The sequence below is a fragment of the Pipra filicauda genome, unplaced genomic scaffold, assembly GCF_003945595.2.
Source record: "Pipra filicauda isolate LSUMZ 115617 unplaced genomic scaffold, ASM394559v2 scaffold174_size2080704_pilon, whole genome shotgun sequence".
NCBI lineage: Eukaryota > Metazoa > Chordata > Aves > Passeriformes > Pipridae > Pipra > Pipra filicauda.
In genome coordinates, this window is record NW_024104262.1 from 1311190 (window position 1) to 1336072 (window position 24883).

General features: G+C 44.2%; 1 protein-coding gene across 3 annotated transcripts in view; it reads right to left on the reverse strand.

The window, feature by feature from the left end:
* The window catches only part of ELOVL7 (ELOVL fatty acid elongase 7), a 55778-nt gene that overhangs the window by 26221 nt on the left and 4674 nt on the right, over window positions 1-24883 (reverse strand). Inside the window, exon 1 of one of the 3 annotated variants that reach the window (XM_027723532.2) lies at window positions 3714-3778. The exons of 1 other annotated variant lie outside the window; for it this stretch is intronic. The gene's annotated coding sequence lies outside the window, so the exon portion shown is untranslated. Of the gene's footprint in view, window positions 1-3692; window positions 3779-24883 lie in introns of those variants that run through there. One more of the 3 variants, XM_027723531.2, reaches the window with a different exon arrangement.

The following is a 24883-nucleotide window of genomic DNA, read 5'->3' on the forward strand; positions in this document are numbered from 1 at the left end:
TACGTATTGAAAAAAGTTAACTGCTACATCACTTGTGACTTCACAAAACTTTTAGCAAATTGAACATGTAACAACAGCCTACAGAAACTAAAACTATTGCATGGCCCTTTACCTTTCATGTTCTTGCCTTTTAAAGGAACCTTTTAAAAGGAACTGTTTAAAAAAAGTACAATCAGGCTTACAAAATTAACTACTTGTTTTGTTAATGCTTTGTCTTCTTTCTAATAATCTAACATTTTATGGAGTAAAAAGTTTAGTTTTCACCATTTAGGCTGCATTTGCCCTCTAGATGCAGCATTGAGCCTGGGTACTGGACAGAGTCCGTCCCTGAGAAAGCACATGGGACTTGCTCCCTAGGACAGTACAACAATGCAGAGTAACTATCCAACTTTTAAATAACACGTAAAGCAATTTTAAACGTGCAGAAAGATCCTAAAATAAAACCTAAGACAACCCTGAAGCTTTTGTGGTATGCTTTAAATCTATTTTATGGAAACAATTATTCTTAAAGTTGGAATAGCCTCCGTTCTAGTTTCCTGGTGCTTAGCTACCGTCCCTTTCCACATCGAGGCAGAAGTACAGACCAGCTTCCTTCTAAATACTTGGACGGGCCTACCAAAACTGTGTTTGGAGCATCCATAAATTGCAGCTGAGAAAAACATAATCAAATCTGCCAGTTCTTGAACTTGATATGTACTTGGGCAATGAGAAACTGATAAAAATACTGCACCTGTGTGTCCTACCTGCTGTGGCTTCAGGAAAGAAAACCAGAATAGTGAAGATCTGCAGTGAGGGGCAGAATAGTGAGAGAAATGAGTATTTCTTCCTTTCCAGCTGCCCAAGCTTTGAGAAGTAAGTTTCAGACATCCATTAGCCTGAAGTGAATATGAGTGTTGAGCTATAATATTTTTATAAGGTATGCTGTGCCACTGAAGATGACAACACCCCACCTATTTATACTTTCCTATGTACTATAGCTCTGCCTATCAACTTTGATCCACTTCAGAGTGAAGCAGCTTCGCATAACCCACAGTTGGGAGCTAAACTATCTCATTTCAGCTGAGGCAGACCAGGGAGCTCACACCAGCCTTCACTAGGAGAATTACTGGGCAGCAACCTCTCACAGCCATGCTGAGGCAGAGTCATCAGACAGGGAAAGATGCCACATGAAGTCTGCCAAGTTAGATTCAGAATACGACAAAGACAATTTCACAAGCAGCTGATGAAGAACCAGGAAGAGATCCTGGCTCCCTTCCACCTCCTGCCCTTGAACACGGCACAAAGGTGACTTCCCTCACTTTCCCACTTTCCTCATCCCACACACACCTCCCATGGCCATCTCATGCACTGCTTGTCCCTCTGCCTTGCTCCACATTTCCCCACACCTCCAGAAATCTGTGTGTTAAGCACCCAGACAGGGGCAGGCCAGAGAAAGAGATAAGCATTAAACCAGATGCATTGAGTAGAAGCAGCTTCAAGAGAAAGAGCAGGAGTCCAAGGTAGGGAAAAATAAAAAACAGTTTTCCAGTTTATTGCAGCAGAGGGAAACAAAGCCAGGAAGGGCACAGCATGGCAAGGAGAGCATTCGCAGCAGAAGCCATCAAGTTAAGTCAGGATATAGAAACGTACCTGATTAATTCTTTTACTGGTATGCAATTAGTTCACAGGTATTTCATGGTATTTGGTGAGCTTCATAATTAGTTAAATCCTATTTGGCATGTATTACTTGACTAACACTGTGGCATCTTTCCCAACACATTCCATGAATATTGCTTCCTGTACCATAACCTGTCTCGCTCTACCAATAAATAAATACTATTTAATAGAAAGATATACGCATTATAATGAAACACTTATTTGCATTATTCCCCACATTTGCAACAGAAGTGCTGCCTAGGAAGACTTTCACAGGATCAAGGAATGGCCTGGATTGGAAGAGACCTTGAAGACCATCTAGTTTCAACCGCCCTGGCATAGGCAGGGACACCTTTCACAAGACCAGCTTGTTCAGAGCTCCATCCAACCTGGCCTAGAACATCTTGAGAGATAGGGCATCCACAACTTCTCTGGGCAACCTGTGCCAGTGACTCACATTAAGCCTACGCTTATCTAGGTTTTCAAATCCTAGGTCTTTGTACACTTTCTTCAAGCAAACGCGTAAGTACAAGTGCACCCATTCCTTAGTGAAGCATTTTCAGAGTATGTCCACACTGCTTAATATACCATGTCAATATACCACCACTCTACTTCTACCTGAGGTAGCTCCAAGGCAGCCTGAATTCGTCCTGGGACGCACCCAAAGTGTTGAGAAGCAGAATAAATCAGGTAGTACGCTGCTCCCAGGCTGCTCCCAACAACTAGAAAAACTTGTTCAAACTTCTCCCACATGGCAATGTGCAATATAGACCTACGCATGGATCTGGGAAGTAGTGAATTAGAATGAAGTAAGGAAGAGAGTATCCATACATGGCTGTAAGTTTTCTGGTTTGTCTGAACAGCTTCAATTAACATATCTTGCTTTCCTATAAAAGCAAAGAAATCAGGAAGAGCTGGTCTGCAGCTTCACTATGCCTTTTCAAGCATCACACAATTCTATCTTGGTTGCAGCAATGCCCAAAACCCAACCAAAGTTTCAACTCACTTAAAACATATTTACAAATTCAGTATCAACATACTTACAATTCTCAAACAACCTACATGACACCTGCAGTTGCAAAGGACAAGTCTAAGAGACTGTTCCAATGTAGCCTCATCAGCTACACAAGCTGGCATTGACCTGCTTCCTCAGCTCATGGCCTCGCTGGCAATACAGCCAGCCCTCAAGAATGGACCTGCCACACGTGGCAGCAGAGGTGACCTGTCTCTAAAGAGGAGGAAGGCAGCAACCCAGACAGCCACCCTTACGACTTGCCAGAAAACCCCTGGCTAGACATTGCCCCTCCAGCCCTACATTTTAATATCACCATGGGCCACACCTCTCCCCTGGCTGTCTCCAGCCTTCACCCTTGGAAAGAAAGAAGCCTTCATTTCCTGATGCCTGGGACCACTCTTCTCTCTGAGAGTAAAGGGTGGGGGAGGAAAAAGGCATTTTTCAACAATAAAGTCCGTGATGAAGTGAGGCCATGCACATGCCATGGTGCGACTTGTTCCTCACGACAGGAAGATAAGCTCAGTGCGTGTGAGGCATAGCCAGAGGGCCTTGAGAGATAGGAACCATGAGGTGTGGTGCACAACCAGAGGGTTTGGGGGAAAAGTACAGCCGGAGTGCCAGATACAGTCGGGGGTTTAGGGAAACAGACACCGTGGGGCGTACGGCACAGACAGAAAGCTTGGAGGCCAGGCACTTGTAGGGTGTGAGGTACACTCAGGGGAGTTGGGGGGACACGCACCACAGGGCACTGCCTCAGGGTCTGGAGGTAAGGCACAGGAGTGCGCAGACGGGAAGAGGGACTAGGGATGCAGGTGCAGCCAGAAGACGAAGGCGGGGAGGGAAGAAGCTCAGCGCGGCACAGCCGAGGATCTGCAAGGGGGGCAAGAGGAAAGCGGGTGCAATCACGGAGTTTGAAACGAAGGTGGGAAGGAGGCACCCCGAGCCCCATCCCCATCCCACCCCGTCCGGCCCTTCCCGAGAGCGCCCCGCCGCCCTGTGGTGTCCCGCGCTCCCGCTTCCCGCTCCCACCGGGTGCACTCACGCGGCAGCCGCGCGACCGCACCTATCGCCGCACCGCCAGGCGCCAACTGCGCGGCAGCTCCGCGCGGGCGACGGGAAGGCGCGGACCGGGGCGGGACGGACCGCCCCGCCCCGCAGTCCGGACTGCCCCCCGTTCTGCCCGCCCCGCTCCCGCCCCGCCCAGCTCCCGCCCCGGGCTACTCTCCTGGCTGTCCCGCACCGCCGCCGCCCAGCTCGCACAGCGACCGCGCGGGGAGTACGCTCCGGAGGCACCAAGTCGCCGGCCCCGGCCTTGCCGTCCTCCTGAAAGGGTCAGACGGGGCTCGGGCCCGCCGGGACACCACACGTAGCAGTCTGTGGCCGGAGGCCCGTGTCGCTCCTGCTCCGCGGGATGCCACTGCCCCCGGGGCCTGGAACGTCCTCTCCTGCCGCCGGGTGTCAGGGCTAAGAGTTACAGACCTTCGTGAGCAAGTCCAGAGAAGGCCTCGAGGATGATCCGAGGGCTGGAACACCCCTCTATCAGAAAAGGCTGAGAAAGTTGTGGCTAAGCCTGGAGAAGAGAAGGCTTCGAGGAGACCCTATAGTGCATTCCAGTGCCTAAAGGGGGCTACAGGAAAGATGGAGAGGGGCTTTTAGCAAGGACATGTAGTGATACGACAAGGGGGAATGGCTTTAAACTGGAAGACAGAAGGTTTAGATAAGCTATCAGGAAGAAATTCTCCGCTGTGAGGCACTGGCGCAAGTTGCCCAGAGAAGTTGTGGATGCCCCATCTCTGGAAGTGTTCAAGGCCAGGTTGGATGGAGCTTTGAGCAACCTGGTTTAGTGGAAGGTGTCCCTGTCCACGGCAGGGTGATTGAAACTAGGTGGTCTTCGAGGACCCTTCCAGCCTAAACCATTCTGTGATCCTATGACTAGGGAAAAGACAACTGTTTTTTCACATGTTACAATACCCACTGCTGTAGTGTTCAGGGGTTCCTCCAGATGACCCTAGATTTTGATCTCACTAGTGCTTTCTGCCAGCATGCAGGAGTACAAATTGCAATGTGGCTTCTTGACACTGTTCCAGGATTGGTGGCAACTAAATGTCACTCTAGGCAACACCAGGAAAATTTAATAATTCCTTGTTTAAAAAACAAAGCACAACTGGTCAGCTTTGGCTCAATGCTTTAAGGCACACTTCCACCCCAAAAAGACAGCAGTACTCCTCTCTTAGAAGATGTTTAGAATGAAAGTAACAGTCTCCAGTGACTCCCATCTAGAGAAGTATGGGGCACAAAGAAAGGTGATGGGGAATTCCTAGTGTATAAACAGGTGCTCCATTTAGTCCACAAAAGGCTAGAAATTACAGCTTTTTGAGATGGCTAGCATGGAGAGGATAGCTCAAGTCAAAAGAATTGGCAAAAACAAGCAGTAGGGAGAGGATATGAAGGCAAATTGAAGAAAAGAGGCAAACTCGATGATGTACAGAGACACGAGATGAAAGAACTGTGAACTGAACACATGGTCCATGTGGAGGGGCAGAAGGGGTCTCTGAACTGGAGGACAGCAAGAAGATCAGACTTGAAGTTTGAGATTACAAGAGGCATAACCAGCATAGAAAGCTTGTTATAAGTGTGGAAACATTATGAGAGGCTGACAGACAGATGGTGGGATGTAGAAACATGGTGTGTAACAGGGAATCTGTAGAACCTCCATATATCACTTGATTAGGGTGGGGATTAGGAAGAGGACCTTGTCCTTTTGGATTTGTTTCATGCTTCTATTGGAATTGCTAGGATTATGACAGGTGAAGAAATCCTGGGGGTTTTGAAAGAGCATCTTAATGAGATCACTGGGTTTGGCCAAAAGGGATATGTCAAAATATGATAAACCATTGAGCAATACTGTATGTCTCACGTAGGAGGGGAAAATCACCAAAAAAAAAAAAAAAAATCAAACCAGCCCCATCTCCCTTCAGCTTTTGGAAGAGAACATTTTCTTTTAATTCTTAGTTCAAAGCCATTTTTTTCCAAAACATTAGCCAAGAAAAATTACAAACAGACCTTAGGAACCAGCACATCCCTGCTCAGGCAGAGTCCTTGTGAGCCTTAAGAGTAATAAGTCATCCACGGGGATGTGGCTATGTGGCTCAGCCAGCAACTAATATTCCTCATGTGTTGCAAAATCTATTTTGCCATGCCTGATAGGGCTGTCTTGGCTGAGACAAAATGGGACACTGGGGTGCATAACAATAAAAAGTAAGTAGGTTACCTGTACACTTCAAAATACAAGACTGTTGTCATTAATGGACAAAAAAAAAGAAAAAATAACCAAATAAAACTATAATAATGAGATGCAAGCTAACAGCTCTAACACATTTGATGCCAACAGCATTTGCATCAACAGATTTTCTCTCTTTGGAGTCTGTAAAGAGGGTAAGAGTCCTTGCTTTCCATGCACTTCAGGAGCAAAGGTAATTTGAATCATCAAGCAAGTCTGTGAAGGTTGGGAGAGAACAGAAATAATGGTTGACCAGTTCAGGGCAGGTAAATGATTAATATGCATCAGGGGAAAGGCAGCGTGAAGGAGACAGCTGTGCCCTGCACACAAAGAAAACAGAGGCACACAGCAAGTCAGAGGCATTTACATTGTAAAAGACAGAGCTAGAAGCAAACAGGTTTTTTCAGTGCTTAGCATGTGAAAGCTGCATATGATATTTACTGTGAATTTAAGTTATCTTTAAAGTTCCCTACATTCCCCATCCAATAACAGGGCAAGCGATAAAGGAGCATAGACACTGAAGACAGCTCATTGGATTTTACAAGATGGTAAATACTTAACTAGTGGTCTACAAAGCACTGTGCTTGCCATGAATACTGCTAACCAATGCTTTTTCTTTTTTGTGGCCTTATTAGAATCCAGGTAGCTCATATGCTTTGAGTCTTTTAGAGAGATAAGTACTCTTCTCTAGGACCGTATCTGAAGCCTTGAACCGCTGACTGGCAGGAGAATCACAGGAGCCACTCCCTAGTCCAGCAAAAGTGTTGGGTTCTTTTGCTGACACAATACAAGGTAATCATCCCAAGAACACCAACAGATATCTGCACACAAATCTTAAGGAGATGCAAGTGTAACCCAAATCTTGTTTGCAAGCTTTGATTTTCTGGAGAAATCCGGTTTGCCTGTGCACCAGTATTGGTCACGACAACTGCCAAACCTGTCCCAGACAGGTTCTGCTGCAAGTGGCCTGTCTCCCATAGCTGCCATAGCACAGAGGGCTGCTGTGTTTGGCAGCTGGACTGGTGACAAAAGGGACCTTTAGGCCCTTTCTCATTTTCCAGTTGGAGTTACTTTCAGACTTGGCTTACTGCTTATTGCAGAAAAATTTGCTTTTTCTGCCTAGTCCTCTGAGCCAGACAGAGCCTTTTGTGTAGTTGAAGCATTCTGCTCATTTCCCTGCCTGGGTCTGTTCCAGAAAAACATGCATGGGCCCTTGTGTAATGCAGGCAGTGACCTTCCAGAAACAGTTTCCACATGGCAGATGAATTCCTCCTAAGACATGTATCATCAATTTTGCTGTGGGACAAGGTGAGAAGATGACTCAGTCCTGTTCATCTCTCTACAGATGAGCTGAGTTTTGCAAAGAGGCTTCGCCCTCCCTCTATGGACATACCCTCGAGGTAACTGTACAGAAGTGAGTAGTCACTGCTGGTTTTGCATGGCTTCTGGACACCACAAGCCCACCACAAACTACTGCAGTATTGTCAAGTCAGCCTGTTTCAATAGCTACACGTTTACCTGCATGTTGAGTTCCAGTTTTGCCATTTGAACAATAGTGAAATTGATAAACTCTTGGAAATATGACAAAGCTTTTCAGATAGGGAACTTTCCATATAAACTCATCTATCTCGATTAACAGTATTAAAACCATTAGGTCCATAAAACAATTGTTTTACTGTTATGCATCTGAGACTTGTTCTAGACAGGAGTAAAGGAAGAAGCTATCCCAAAGGTAGAGTGAAAAATGTCTGTTGCAAAAGTAGAAGTAATAATCTGAAGTGTATGAAAAATGTCATTAAAGGGGATGTTTAACAGAATGTCATGGTGTCATTTATATATATGATATACATATGTGATAAATATATACTTTCTATTATGTATGTATATATTTTAAAGTTTCTGTATAATGCATATAGTACATAGATATGCAGAATATACTGTATTTACAAATAAACTTAGAATGCATAGACACACACATGATATAATACACTTTATTATAAATACAGCGTGGTTCTCAAATGAAAACTGGTAGTGACTCACCTCTTCGGAGCGTATTGTTTGAATGTAGGCTGGTTGCAACTCAGCCTATAACAGGAAGGAGAATTAAATAATGTGCAAATAGTGCATTGCAGTCAGCCAGAGAAGCCTTATGAGAAAACCAAAGCCAGCACACTTGGCCATCTTATTCCCAAAAACTGTAATCTTGCATCACCAGACTTTTCATTTTAGTCTGTCCCATGTCTGAAAACAATATATGAAAAAAAAGAGCCACACAGTGGCTGCTCTGGAGCCCACATCTTACAGCTTTTCAAAGCTGAGAACTCTAATTCAGATGCTATCTACCAACTGTTTTGTTATACAAAATTTCTAGCTAAATCTTTCATAAGTCAAATTTTAGCTGTATATGTTACTGTTAGTGATGGGAGCAAATGTTTTATTCTGTAGGAGCGCAGACAGGCAAAGCTAAAAGAGGTAGCCATCTTTTCAGGAAGCTAGAGGGTTGTGAGGTCTGTTTGTTGTACCTGGGCCACAACAGTATGTCATAATCACAGCCTAATCCATGAGCTGGATGCATAAACATGTCTCAAAAAATCAGTTTCTTTTAGAGAACAGCGTTCCATGACTCCAAAAGGATTCCAACATGTGTCATTAAAAAACTAAAAGTCAATAAAAAAGTGAATGCTAACTTTGCAGAATATCTGCACTGTGCTGGAGAGGCTTTAGTTGGCCAAGGTGGCAGGTGTATGCCATCGTGCAATACACCAGAAGGACAGAGAGCTCTAGAAAGATCAATAACAATAAGCTGCTAGTACATACTACACCACCTCTGAATCAGAATAATCAACGAGGATTTTTCCTTGATTTAAAGTCTGTTTCATGCTTGTAGAAACAGGTGAGTTAATGAGGCAAAGACAATCCAGCATAGCCTAGTGCTATGGTGCTAGTAAAGACTTAGCTGTCTGTGTCATTACCACATTCCATGTGCTGCACAACATCTGCAAGGGTAAGATCTTAGGTATAGAGTTAAGTACCCATTGATTTGCACTTTGCCTGAACACAAAAGGAACAGACTCTTTATCCAAGCAGCATGTGATGACACAGAAATATATACATAGACGTATTGCTCACATAATTTTCCTATTTACTCTGTAGTGAAAAACCACTCTGTGAGCTCATGGGCTGCCATGTTCCCATGAACAGAAGGGACATGGATGCCTGTCAAAGAGTTCACTCTGCTGTGTTCAGCATCCATGCAAAAGTTCCAACTAATTTTGCCAGATTCCAGACATTTTGCTGTGAGAATGCATTATAAGGATGTTACCCCTGGGTTAAAGAATGCGAAGAGGTCTTCAAATCTGAGCCCTTGAATTGTTTTATTTGTTTCATATTCAGACCACTAAGGCTCAGAAGATAACTTATCAAGAAACTATCACTGTGAGAAACAGACATCTACAGAACTTCTGAGAAAGCTATAGAATGCTCTCCTTGTTCAAAAGCCAACCAGCTTCTTTTTTTCTCCTGTCTCTTCTCATATTTCTTATGCCAACATCCATAAGGACTCCTATGAAGGCTACTAAATTGCAGAATCTTGGTAACAGCAAAGCAACACCTCTTCCCTTTCTCTCCCAATCTCTGAGATATGAACAAAATCAAAAAAACCAGAAGAGTGAGTTTTACCATTAATTATAACAAATCCACAGTCCATTCTGCCTTGACAGATATGACAGCACTCAAAGAATGCAAAATTACAGTAAAATCATACCAAGAAGTTACTTTCTAAAATTGATTCTTGATCGCATTACATGTGCTTAATAATACATTGTGGAAACCTAAGCCTTTAATGGATTTCCACTTATTTATTTATCTATTTTTATACAACGTTCTGCAGATGGGATTGGGAAGAAAAGCAGGAAAATAAAAGTAAAGAAATGGATAATCAAGACAAAGAGGTATTCAACACCATTTCTGTTATGCCTGGTTGGACTTTCCATCTGATTTCAGACAAATAAGGTTATATTTGTCCCCATTATCCCCATGATAGTTATGTCTACTGTGCTTGGTACACAGGCCAGAGATTAAAAGTAGCTTTGAAACTGAAGATACCTACTCATGCTCAAGGAAAGGTAAACCATGGAAAAACAGCTGTGTGGCAGACATGCTGTTCAAGACACTCAGAAAAGGAGCCATAGGCAAGATATATTTCAAATGGATTAAAGTATTGCCTCTTTCCTAATAAGAGCTCCAATAAATTTAGAAGCAACCAACCAATAAAGTGTAAGAACTTGGTAATTTAGATTAATTTTTAGATAAGATGCTAAGAAGAACAGGCTGGGAATTTCAGCAAATTTTGAATTGTGTAGCATGATAGAGGAGTCTTAGTAGCTTGTACTGTGTTGTCACAGCTAGCTGACGCATGTAAACAGGTTGGTTTTGAAACTGAGACTCTTCATTGTCAATAAGCCTGTGAGACAACAATTCCTGAAAAAGAAATCCCATAAGCTAATTACTAATCAATCAAACAGAAATCTGTATCACATTTCATAGCCAGTTACAATTCTGTGGCCTCCCACACATATAATACTACCACAGATGAGGTATTTTAAATTAGGATTTTGAAATTAAGGAAAAAGAACAAATGACAAAATAAAAACAAACAAACAAACCCAAAAGAAAATTAAAAATGCTCCCAGACAAAGAAGAACAAAATTCTTCACTCACGTATTTGTTTTTCTAGAAATATTTGCAAAAGGTATGACAGAAATCTTCACTTATGATGCTTCTACATCTATACATGTGGACACTCAGTGGCTTTCCTTTATGAAAGGATGCACTGTGCAGGTCTGCAGTTACGTCCGCAACCTATTAGAGTCACAAAAGCCCATCTCACTCACCATCCTGCAGTGCATGTTCAGATGGCATAGGTGTGTTGCAAAGTAGCAGTGGCAGTCATGAAGAGAATACTGGAGGAGTTGCAGATTTGTTTTAATCTGGAGAATGAGAGAGCACCATATGCCACCCTCCATAGAAAGGGCATTTATGCTTCTCTTTGGAGTGAGGTAGACACTGATCAGAACAGTTAAGTCAACTAGATGCATGGTAAGATCTTACAAGGACCAACCTGCAGCATCTTAAAGATATTTTTCCTAGTACAAGTTGCAGTCTTTCATTCCCTACAAAAAACAAGCTAAAACTGGCAGGAAAAACAGCAAATAGGGCAAATGTTTACAACAAAACTTTTGGAATAAGGTAAGAAACAATTTCTCATTGAAATACTATTATTGCAGAAACCAGACTTGAATTTCTGAAGAAGTAGGCTGCCAGCTTGATCTATTTCCCCTATTCTTTTGGGAAAACATTGTTTTTGAGGAAACAGGATTCCGCCAGATAACATACCAATCATCTTAAAAGTCTCTGTCTAAAGGAACCCAAAATGTTCAAGACCCTAAGTGCCAGCTATATGCTGCACCATGAAAAAGAAGGGAGGAAAGCAGCTAAAAAAGCTCTAGTTTCTGCTTATTGACAGTATGGTGGATCCACATCTTAGTTATGTCACTGAGAATTTGGAGCAAGTTTCATTGGTTCAGACAATTTTCATAAACTGTGTAATAATAGTCAGCAAATATTTCCAAGAGTTGGAATTATTGTATATTTTGATCCAAAAAGACAATGAAAATAATATTGATACACCTGCATCTTGCATATGTGTGAGAACGAGCAGTAAGAGTTAAATGAATAACTCATTCTGGTATTTCTTAATTTAATCACCTAACCCTGAAGCTGTAGCAAATCACACTTTCCCAGTCCAAAAAGCAGCAGTTGATGAGCATCTCCACTCAGTTATCCATCTGCCCAGTGAAAAAGCCTGTGAAGATCACAATTTTTCTGCCCGAAGCTGGTTCTCTCAGCACTCTGGATGGAGAGAATAACAAAGATTTCACCTCACAGTGTTGTTACCCAAACAACTACCCTGAAACACTTTCAAGTTCAGTTCTGCCCATGGTCTTCCCCTTCCTCTTGGGCAATAAGTTCATGCCATGGAAATAGGCATCAAGAATATACTCCTTTCTTGCATCTTCTTTCTCTCTTTGGTACCTTTTATACACTCTCCAAGGGTAGCACAGAGCTTTAAGACTTCAACAAAACAAAGTGAAAATAAAATCACAGGCTCGAATACCTCAGATGTGCTTAACATTGACTTACATGAAACTATTTCTAGTTCTCTCCAAACAAAAATTTCTGATCCTGCCTACACAATCCTGACCAACCAGCACAGACATGCACACACCTCACTGGCTTTGCCTTCATGAGGAAGAAGACAGACAGTGTTCATAACACAAACTTTTATTCAAAGCATTTCTTGTTGTATCCCTCTTTTCTTTAGCCTTTACAATCAAATCTGACATTTTCACAGGAAAAAACTAAGCCACCACAATGCCTCAGCAAATCAACACAAGCCTTCCTATTGTGATTAAAGTTCTCCTTCTAGAGGATACACATTTACATTTTACTATCACAGGAATTCACAAAAACATACCTGAACTCCTTTTATTCTTACCAGTTCGAGTGTCTGTAACCACAGCAACAGCAAACTCAGAGCAAGGAACTAAAGCCTTCCTCGAGGGCTGAGTAAACATTCTTCAGTCTGCCTAGCCTGACAGAGCTGAGCTGTACTTAATTAGCACCATGGCAGGAGGAGAGGTGACAGGAGAGGAGTCAACCCCATGAGATTATCGAACAGTTGCTTGGGCTGTTATTTGTCTGGGCATCACCTCCCTTTGGGGATTTTACTGGCCTGGCTTTGTTAGTGCCTCATGGAAAAAAACCCTGCACACCCCTTTGCAGGCCAACACAGGTTCATTTGCATTGCCACATTATCCTTGATCTTTCAGGCAGCCATGGTAATATCTTTTAAGCAGACAGTACTAGCAAGCAGCACTACTGCTGATATAGATGTGAAATGCTTACAGAGATGCGTTAAGTCATCTGATTTTTTTACAAAGTGCTTCAAAATCCTTTATTCCATTCCACTCACCATAAACAGCACTTGCAACAGTTCAGAACAATGAGTTTTGCACATAAAGATGTCTTTTTATCTTTCTAAAGGAGGGCAGCAGAGTTATCTCAGTGAGGCTCAAGGCCAGGCTTAAATATATGAATAGTAACATGACTGGAAAAAATCATTCTGTTTTGGAGAATCTGTTGGAAAACCTGATGTGTTCCCTGAAGGAGTCTAAGGCCTGTACTGAAGGAAGATGGGGAAAAACCCACCAAACAAACTAGTGAAACACGTAGTCTGAATTCAGTGAACCAAATGGTTTCTTCCAATAAAAGATTACTGTCTGTCTATTCTAGCTGAGAAATTAGACTTGTCAGCAAGAGACTTAAAATGCAACAGGGCATGTCTTTGCTATAGGGTATATCCCAGGCCTATATCCATGCTGAGGACCTTTTTCCAGGTGGACTTCTGTCATCTTCCACAGCTGCAACTGGGCAACTGCATGGGGCAACCTTATGTCTTACAGTGCTCTTCAGAGTAGTGCTGTATTTCTGCCTCTCCTCCAACTCCTTGTTTAGTGTTCAGGCTGAGAATTTAAGTAAATCTAGAGTAAAATGTGGAAGTGGGAATGTTGCTTCATATCAGATGGAAGAGCATTCTTTCACTCTGAGGTGTAGGTGGGAGCTCAGAAAAAAATCATAGATTGGTTTGGGTTGGAAGGGACCTTAAAGATCATCTAGTTCCAACCCGCTGCCATGGGGCCCCTTCCACTAGACCAGGTTGATTAAAGCTCCGTCCAACCTGGCCTTGAACACTTCCAGGGAGGTGGCTTCCACAATTTCTCTGGGTAACCTGTTCCGTTCCTCAGCCCCTTCACAGTAATGAGTTTCTTCTGTAAAAGTCCTCTTAAGGGTGCTTGTTTTCATATCTCCACCCATTTTGACATGCCTTTACACTCACTGTAGAGTAGCCACAGGCAAAGCAATAAGCGGCAAGAACAGTTCAAACAGAGATTGGCTAAGATTAATGCAGCACGTTGAATCTTATTTTAAAATCTCAGAATTTCAAAAAAAAAAGCTGCACTTGCTTGATTATTGCCATTGAATTAGTTGTTACCTCTGCATCAGTCTACGGCCTGTTATTGTGGAATAATACATAATACATAGTCTGATGTATATTATGCTCATATAGACAAATTTTGATGGCTAAATCTTCAGGGAAGTTTGCAAGACCTACATTCATAGACCAGTTCTGCACCTGAGGTACTGTTTTCTCGGTGCATGTGACACCCACAAACACATAAAATTATGATGTCTAGAAAGAGTATAGGAAAAATTATGTATTTCTAGAAGTCAAAAATTTCTCTTACAATCTTAACCACTGAATAGGAGAAATCTAAAAACTGATGCTACTGGTCTTTTCTGGTGATTCTGACATGGTTTCTCAAGTATTTCTACAGAATACTCTGCAGCTTTCTCGCTACTCTTTTCCCTTCCTGACAAATATTGTTTTATAAGAGACTTATCATGGCTGAGGTAAACCATTATTATATTTATCATGCTTACTTTTCTATTGAGAGATGTAGTAAGAGATCAAAATGGAAATTTTAAACATAGGTCAAGGTTTTCAGAGACATTCTTGAATGCAGCTGAAATGTCTCTCAGTAGATATAATGTAATTGTAACCCCCAAAAAAGGCTACATTACTTACTCTTCCTTACTATTCTCTCTTCCCATTTTTAAGGCAGCTTGTCTCTTTGTCATGTACTGAAGACAAGGAAAAGAAATTACCTCCAAGTACATTTGTTTTTTCTGGTGGCAATACTTTCGTATGTGAAGCCATACAGGAATTAGTGCTCTTTGTCAGGACATGCCCCCTAATCCTCTGGTACAAGATTCTGCAAATCACAGAGAATACTGAAAGAAATCATCCTACCTACTATGAATTAATGTAACAACAACCACAACATAAATTAAAAATAAATAAATTAGAAATATCAACATAATTCCCTTTCTCCCACTCTCTTTTTGATTGTCAGTTGGGTTAGTTCTTGTCCTAGGATGTTTGGTCTTTGTTCCTACTAGAAGATCCACACGCTTCCAGATCACAAATTAATATACAATAAAACTAATTACTTCTTTTTATGTCAGAAATTGAATAGCCACTTGAAATTTCACTGAAATGCCTAAAAACACCGAGAAATTTCAGTCCAGTTTAATTCTATTGAAATGGTTAAATAATTTCTACCATTATTTTATGACAAGATATAAATAAATATTTCAATATCACTAAAAAGGGACTAAGCAAAGTGCTATGTAGGAAACTTCTCACTGACATTGGAAACTGCATTTCATAACCTTGTATACAGGAAATGTCAAAATACCTGTTAATCCCGGTAAATCCAGGTAACATTGTAAAGTTCTGAACATTTGGACCATGTTTGGTCCAAATTCAACATGTGTAGATACTTTTTGGAAAACTCCTATCAGTGCCAGGGCATTGAGTTTTCTTATCTGAAGCAATATTGTGTGATCTAAAATATTAATTTCAGAGCTTTGCTTTTTCAGCTGCACAAGTATGTCATTGTATTGGTTTTGAATGGCCGAGTTTTGGTAGCAGGAGTGAGGGACTACGGGGTGGCTTCTGTTAGAAGCTGTTGGAAGCTCCCCTGGTATCTGGCAGAGCCAATGACAGCCGACTCCAGGATGGACCTGCTGCTGGCTAAGGCCAAGCCCATCAGTGATGGCAGTAGCACCTCTGTGATAATATATTGAAGAGGGTAAAAAAAAGATATTGTGCAGATGTAATTACACTCAGAGAAGAGAGGAGTCTGGGTTTCCCTTTCCCCATCCTCGACGTGGGGGAGCCCAGCTCTAGTTCCTTCTCCGTCTGAAGAACCATTTCCGACGTCTTGTGGGACGGGGAAAGGGGACTCCAGCGACAGGGTTTTTCAGGCCCCGAGCCTGGAGGGGAGAGGTGCCCTCCCCTCCCCCCACCACCCACGTGGCTCCATGGCAGGCACAGAGACAGCACACCGGGCGTGGAGAGGAGGCAAGAGAGAGTTTATTGTTGGGAAGGGGTTTATAAGGCTTTTAGGAGGGTCAAAGGGGAACCAATCACAAGTTCAGGGTCACACAAAAGAAACCATCAGGTAAAGGGTCAACAGCCAATAGGAAGGGGTTAAACAAAGGACCAATGGGACACCTCGGGACACCTTTCTGAGGACATTCCTGCATGGGAGATAACAGTTGCTGTGGGGGGTATTGGGAAGAAGAAACACGTGTTTGCAAAGGGACTACAAAGAGCCATTTTAAGACATGTTTAAACAAGTTTCTCATCAGGTATAGTGCTACAGAGGAGTGAGAATATGTGAGAGGAACAGCTCTGCAGACATCAAGGTCAGTAAAGAAGGAGATGGAGGACATGCTCCAGGGAGCCGGAGCTGAGGTTCCCCTGTAGCCTGTGGTGCAGACCATGGTGAGGCAGCTGTGCCTCTACAGCCTATGGAGGTCCACAGGTATGCAGAGATCCACCTGCAGCTCGGGAAGGAGACTGACACCGGAGCAGGTGGGTGCCTGAAAGAGGGCTATGAACCTGTGGGAAGCCCGCACTGGAGCCGTCTGTTCTTGAAGGACTGCACCCAGTGGAAAAGGACACTGTTGGAGCAGTTTGTGAAGAACTGCAGGCTGTGGAAAGGACTCATGCTGGAGAAGTTTGTGGAGAACTGTCACCCACGGGAAAAACCCCACACTGGAGCAGGGAAAGGACTCCTTTCTCTGAGCAGCAATAGAAACAACCTGTGAGGAACTGACTGTAACCCCCATTCCCCGTCTCCCTGCACCGCCTGGGGGGAGGAGGTAGAGCCTGTGAAGAAGGGAGGGATGTAGGGAAGGTGTTTTTTAAGATTTGTCTTCTCATTATCCTGCTCTGATTTTATTGGTAATAAATTCAATTAATATCACCAAGTCCAATCTGTTTTGTAATCAATGTAATCTCTTCTGGTCCTTATTTCAATCCACGAGCCTTTTATTTTCTCTCCTCTGTCCAGCAGCTTTGGTGGGCAACTGGCATCCAGCCAGGGTTAACCAACTGCAATCACCCTTTCTAAAAACCCCTTTTTCTTTTATGTCCTTCACCTGAGCCTGATTTCCTCAGGCATGCATGCAAGCTCCTCTCTTCCACTCTTAAAGTGCACAAGCCACTCTCAGAAAACTCACTAGAAAGCTTCATCAAAATCAAAATGTCCAACAAATTGTGCCACTGAAAGACAGGTTCTTACACTGGCAGTTAGAGGCTCCCCACATTATGTGGCATGACATTAGCCTGCTTTTGTGCCTTCATATCAACCCGGTAAATGTGAACATGCTATTGAATCATTACAATAGCTGAGTTTCTCAATTTGCCAGGCTGGAGTCAAGTGTCAGGGGAGTGTGTGCTTTTTTGCAGATGGTTAATCTTTAATAGTTAAAAGGCTTTTAGATTAGAGTTTCTGCGGAAAATAACCCTTATTTTTCCAAACAGGCTGCAAAGAAAGGTGGGGAGGAGGAGAATAGTTTACGTAGTACAAAAAAGGGAGATAGATGAGGCAGAGAAAAAGGAACGAAATAACCAGAGCAAAGTGGGAGAGTTTCCCTATGAACTCCTTCCATTACACTGAATTAGTTTTAGACTTTACCAAGACAGAGGAGGATTTTCATGCATGGAGAGTAAAGAAGCAACCCAGTACTGCACTAGAGCTCCCTTTCTTGCCACCTGAGGCAAGGTGAGGCAAAGTAAATTTTAGTAATTTTGAACTCTCCCACCCAATTGCCAAGGACATCCCTGTGCCTGAGTGGCCTGTCTTTAAATTGACAGTGAGGGGTTCAAAAACTGCAGACACTAGTGGCTGCTGTGGGGTAGCCTAGGCAGGCAGAGATGGTGGAGACATAAACAGGGCTGACTGTCCCTGATTTTGTCATTTCTGGTAACACCTTTGTCTTCTTGAATACATGACAGCTCTGAATGTGATAACATTTGGTGGATTTGGAATAATACAGAACATCTACTTACCTGTAGATTTCTGCAGAATCTAATCAGAGAACTCTTCTCTGCTTTGTGCAGCATGAGCTCAGATTTTATAAGGTTTGAGAGAACTGTTATTTTCCTCAAAGCATTTTTGCCAATAGCTTTTAACAAAGTCAAACGTCTCTGTCAAGGCACTGTAATGCCATGTTACTTACACATTCCCTGTGTTTCTTGGCTAATTATCTTGTAATAATTTATAGTACATCTATGGATGCAACAAAATGCTGTTTTGTGTTTCTGCTAATGTCAGATGATATTAAATCAATCATATGTTTAGTATACCTGTTAATAGTATTGAGTGGTATGAGACATGATACAATGAAGGGGTTAAAGCATTAGGACAGCAGAAAGGAAGGGGAGTGGATGATGTGATCATGCAAAAAAAGCAAGGTCTAATGTTTGTCAGCTAAGGTTAGTTGTCCATTTTCCTGGTTGACAATGGCCTGCAGCTAAAAGCACAATGTGGAAACATAAAGTGGTAAAATCTCAACTCTGCAAGGAGCAAAGCTTGCAGCTCTGAACCATGGAAACTTCTGTCTTAGACATGGTGGCAGGAGACAAGGCAGTGAGAATATTTTAAGAGAAATTAATTCAGTTTGGACTAACGATATGGCACTTAAGAAGTGATGGGGTGAAAGGCAGAAATGTCAATTTGGGTAAAGAAAGATCATGGAGAAGTAGCATCTACCAGTGAGGATAAACAACAAAGCTGGCAGCTGGTTTATATTGCAAAAAATTATAAAACTGAGAAATACTTTAATAAAGCAATTAGTAGCAGTGCAGATGATTTTCAAAGATTTCTGTAATACTTAAGTTATACTTTTATTTAACTAAGTCTCTTTAGATAAACCAGACCTTGAACATTTATGTAATTAGTTTTGTTAATGATTGTAAGATTTAAAGAAGCTGCAGCTGACTGGGGAAAATAATGAACATAGATCAATTATAAAATGAAAATATTATTTAAATGCCAGGTTTTCCAGATAACACTTTTCTACTGACTTTAATGAATAAATGCTCCAAGTGTGGGAACTAATGAGCTGTTACTCCACAGAAAAATACTGCACTAGGTCCAAGCAAGTTAACAAGCAGCCAGTGTTATTCCAGAAACTGCATGTATTGGTTGACATAGGGTTATGAAAAAGCTAATGAAACCTTCCTCCCATTTTCCTTACTCTGTGGGTACATTTCTGCTCAAACACAGTCAAATGACTTTCAGATCAAAGCTCTCATGTTCTTGTGCTCAAAGACTAATTGAACTAGCAAACCACTATATGCACGCAAGCACGTAGCCAAATGGAAATGGAGAAGAAAGGGGAGGACAGGCCCAAGGACTGCCCAGAGAGGTTGGGTGATATTTCAAAAGCAAACAGAACTACCAATTTTAAGAAGAGCTTGATGAAAAATATTGGATGAGTAAAGGGTTGAGGACTTTGGTATGCAGACAGGCCAAGATTAAGTCCTGGCTTGGAGAGCTGTGTAGGCATGGCTGTGTGCAGCAGAGAAAGGAGATGCAAATTAACAGTAAAGATTAGGAACAGCATGCTGGGGAGACAGGGAGAGGAGGCAGGAGCTGGGGACCACAAAGGACCTGTATTTAATTCACCCTCGGTAAAGTAATAGAGACAGGAGATGGAGCAGTGTGAAAGGCACTGCTTTCACAGCTCCCACGCCCTGGGCCACATGGAGCAGGACTTTCACTTCCATGTTTGGAAGATCAGGGCACTATTGAATCATAGAAACATAGAATCAGCTGGTTGGAAGGGACCTCCAAGATCATCAAGTCCAACCCTTGATCCACTACCGCTGCGGTTACTGGACCATGGCACCGAGTGCCACATCCAGACTCTTCTTAAAAATCTCCAGGGATGGAAAATCCACCACTTCCCTGGGCAGCCCATTCCAATGTCTGACCACCCTCTCTGTAAAGAAGTTCTTTCTAATATCTAACCTAAACCTCCCTGTCAGAGACTGAAACAGTTAATGATTTATGCATTCTGAGAGACTTCTACAGGCTTTTGACTTTCTGGTGGGCAACTGGGCCCATCCCCCCCCCTCCTTCAGTGCAGAAGATGTCAAGACCCGAAAAGGCGGGAAGAGCTGAGTTTGCCACGCCCTCTTCGTGGACTCCGCGCCAAAAAAGGGGGACGCCAACCTATGGGGACGGCTCCCCGCCCTGGGGGAGGTGCTAAATATATGGATTTTGACTGGTGACTTTGGGGGTTTGGCGGGGGTTTTTGCTTTTCCTTCTCCCCCCACCACCTGCGGATCAAGACATCGCTGGATCCAGTGGGCGGTGATTATCTCATCTTCTTTTTTTTTCTTGCTCTCCCTTACTCTCACCCTGTCTTTCTCTCCCCTATGCATTTTTCTCCTCCCTAGAAAGGTTACAGCACCCAAAAATGTTAACTTACCTACTGATTCAAAATTGTTAAAATAAATCTTATCCATATATGTTTTCATACACCGATTATTTAGTGTTGTTTCACTGTAATCCACCCCAAAGGAATTTTTGATGGAACCTGAGTTACCCCCCTCTCCCCTTTTCCTGGGGCGGGTCGTAACACTCCCCTGGCACAACTTGAGACCATGCCCTCTTGTCTTGCTAATAGTTGCCTGGGAAAAGAGACAAACACCCACCTGGCTACAACCTCCTTTCAAGTAGTTGTAGAGAGTGATGAGGTCTCCCCTGAGCCTCCTCTTCTCCAGGCTGAACAAACCCAGCTCCCTCAGCCTCTCCTCATAGGACTTGTGCTCCAGTCCCTTCACCAGCCTCGTTGCTCTTCTCTGGACCTGCTCCAGCACCTCAATATCCTTCCTGAACTGAGAGGCCCAGAACTGGACACAGTACTCCAGGTGTGGCCTCACCAGCACTGAGTACAGGGCAAGAATCACTTCCCTGGTCCTGCTGGCCACGCTGTTCCTGATAGAGGCCAGGATGCCATTGGCCTTCTTGGCCACCTGGGCACACTGCTGGCTCATGTTCAGCTTCCTGTCAATCCAAATTCCCAGCTCCCTCTCTGTCTGGCTGCTCTCCAGCCACTCTGTCCCCAGCCTGTAGCTCTGCATGGGGTTGTTGTGGCCAAAGTGCAGGACCCGGCACTTGGCCTTGTTGAACCTCATCCTGTTGGAATCAGACCATCTCTTCAACCTATCCAGGTCCCTCTGCAGAGCCCTCCCGCCTTCCAGCTGATCGACACTCCCCCCCAGCTTAGTGTCATCTGCAAATTTGCTGCTGATGGACTCAATCCCCTCATCTAAATCATCAATAAAGATATTAAATAGAACTGGGCCCAACACCGATCCCTGGGGGACACCACTAGTGACCGGCTGCCAACTGGATGCAGCCCCGTTCACCACCACTCTCTGGGCCTGGCCCTCCAGCCAGTTCCTAACCCAGCACAGAGTGCCCCTGTCCAAGCCGTGGGCTGACAGCTTTTCCAGGAGCATGCTGTGGGAGACGGTGTCAAAGGCTTTGCTGGAGTCCAGACAGACCACATCCACAGCCTTCCCCTCATCCACCAGGGTCACCTGCTCATAAAAGGAGATCAGGTTGGTCAGATAGGACCTGCCCTTCCTAAACCTGGGCTAGCTGGGTCTGATCCCTTGTCCATCCCGTAGGTGCTGTGTGATTGCACTTAGGATGATCTGCTCCATAACCTTGCCAGGCACTGAGGTCAGGCTGACGGGCCTGTAGTTTCCTGGGTCCTCCTTCTGGCCCTTTTTGTGGATGGGCGTGACATTCGCCAACTTCCAATCATCTGGGACCTCCCCAGTGAGCCAGGACTGTTGGTAAATGATGGAGAGTGGCTTGAGGAGCTCTTCTGCCAGCTCCCTCATCACCCTTGGGTGGACCCCATCTGGTCCCATAGACTTGTGAGGATCCAAGTGGCTCAGCAGGTCGCTAACTGTTTCCTCCTGGATTACAGGGGAGCTGTTCAGATTCTTGTCTCTTTCTACAATCTCCAGAAGCCAGCTGTCCTCAGGACAACCTGTCTTACTGTTGAAAACTGAGACAAAGGAGGTGTTAAATACCTCAGCCTTTTCCTCATCTTTGATAACTATATTCCCGCCCATGTCCAGTAAAGAGTGGAGGTTTTCCTTGTTCCTCCTTTTGCTATTGATGTATCTGTAGAAGGACTTTTTGTTATCCTTCACAGAGGCGGCGACATTCAGTTCAAGTTGTGTCTTTGTCCCTCTAATTTTCTTTCTATACGACCTAACTATATTCCTAAATTCCTCCTGAGTAGTCAGCCCTTTTTTCCATCATCGGTAGGCTCTCTTCGTTACCCTAATTTCTTTCAAAATCTCCCTGTTCAGCCAGACCGGTTGTCTTCCCCGCTGGCTTGCCTTTTGGCAGACTGGGACAGCCTGCTCCTGTGCGTTCAAGACTTGCTTCTTGAAGTACGTCCATCTCTCCTGGACCCCTTTGTTTTCAAGGGCTGTTTCCCGGGGTACACTCTGAACTAGTCTTCTATTCTAAATAGGCCGAAATCTGCCCTGCAGAAGTCCAACATGGAGGTTTTATTGACGGCCCTCCTTGCATCCCTGAGTATTGAAAACTCTATTATTTCATGATCACTGTGTCCCAGACATCCACTGACCACCACATCTCCCACCATCCCCTCTCTGTTTGTGAACAGCAGGTCTAGCGGGGCTCCATCCCTGGTAGGCTCATTTACCAGCTGGAGCAGGAAATTATCCTCTATACACTCTAGGAATCTCCTAGACTACCTCTTCTCCGCTGTGTGGAGTTCCCAGCAGACATCCGGCAGGTTAAAGTCACCCACGAGAACAAGGGCTGGTGATTTTGAGACATCTGCCAGCTGCTTGTAGAATAATTCATCACCCTCATCATCCTGGTTGGGTGGTCTGTAACAGACTCCCACCAGGATGTCAGCCTTGTTGGCCTTCCCCCTGAGTCTGATCCACAGGCACTCAACTTTATTGTTACTGACTTCAAGTTCTACAGAGTCAAGAGAGTCTCTAACATATAGAGCCACCCCTCCACCTCTCCTACCTTGCCTGTTCCTTCTGAAGAGCTTGTAGCCACCCAAGGCAGCACTCCAGTCATGCGAGTCATCCCACCACGTTTCTGTGATGGAGACTACATCACAGCTTTCCTCCTGCACGATGGCTTCCAGCTCCTCTTGTTTGTTACCCATGCTGTGTGCATTGGTGTACATGCACTTCAACTGGGCTGCTGATTTGGCTCTTGACTTGGGCTGTCCACCCTTGGGCTCCTTTCTGGAGAGCCCAGTTTCAACCCCTGCCCCCTTCAAACCTAGTTTAAAGCCCTCCTGATCAGCCCTGACAACTTATGGGCTAGAGTCCTTTTGCCCTTGCTAGATAGATGAAGTGCATCTGGTTTGAAGAGACTAAGTATGATGGAATTTGGCCCATGGTCAAAAAACCCAAAGTTCTGCCGGCGGCACCAATCCCTTAGCCACCTATTTATAAGATAGGTTTTCCTACTCCTCTCCTCATTCATCCTGGCTACTGCAGGAACTGAGGCGAACACCACCTGTGCTCCTGTCCCATCAACTAGTCGACCCAGCGCCTTGAAGTCCTTTCTAACTACCTTGGTACTTCTCCCATTAATGTCATCACTGCCAGCCTGGACTACCAACAGTGGATAATAATCTGAGGGCCGAATTAGCTGAGGGAGTCTCCTACTAATATCCCTCACCCGGGCCCCAGGAAGGCAGCAGACTTCCCTGTGAGATGGGTCCGGTCTACATATAGGGCCCTCAGTTCCCCTCAGAAGGGAGTCACCAACTACAACTACCCTTCTTTTTTTCTTTGTAGCTGTGGTTGTAATCCGTCTGCTGGATGGGGGGCGAACAGGAGACCTTCCAGACAGATCTTCCTCTTGTCTGTTCTCTGCCTGGTTCTCTGAGTCCAGGGCCTCATATCTGTTCTCTAAGGGCACGTGGGGGGATGGTGGGGGTTGGGAGGGGATTCTTTTACCTCTCCAGTGAGGGACCTGTTTCCATTCCCCCCCCTTCCACCAGGTTTGCTCCAACTGCCTGGACTTCTGGACTTCTTTTGGGGGCAAAAGGGTGCGACTCCACCAGTCAATTTCCCTTTCACTGTCCCTAATACTTCTTAGTCTCTCTACCTCTTCCTTGAGCTCTGCCACCAGGCATAGCAAGTCATTCACCTGCTTGCATCGCACACAGACCCCACTCACACTGTCCTCTGGTGGTGCTGAATTTGCACCTGTGTGTCCTGTGGCACAAGCGGGGGTCTACTTTTCCACCTGTAAACTGGAATGGCTCCTTTGTTTCCTTCTTCTGTGTGCTGGTTCTGCCTGGAGTAGAGTTTGTTTTCTCCATAGAAGCTTGCATGGAGCTATGTTTTGGATTTGCACTGGAAACAGGGTTGATAATACAGGGATGTTTTAGCTGTTGCTGAGCAGTGCTTACATGGGGTCAGGGCCTTTTCTGCTTCTCACCCCATCCCACCAGTGAGGAGTCTGGGGGGCACAAGGAGTTGGGAGGGGACACAGTGGGGACAGCTGACCCCAAGTGACCACAGGGATAATTCCCTTTCATATAAGCCCTGCACTCAACAATAAAAGTAGAGGGAAAGTGAGGGGAAGGGGGAACATTGGTCAGGTGCAGGTAAGCAATTGTTTTTATTTGCAGCAATTATTTTTCCTGGGTTTTATTTCTACCTCTTTGTGGTTTGATAGGTTTTTGGTTGGTGTTGGTTTGGGGGTTTTTGGTGTGTGTTGTTTTTTCTTTTTCCTTTTCATTACAACTTTCAGTTATATTTTATTTAAATTATTAAACCATTCTTACCTCAACCCACGAGTTTTCTCACTTTTACCCTTCTATTGTCTTCTCCCCTTCATCCTGCCGGGGGGGAGGGACTAAGCAAGCAGTGG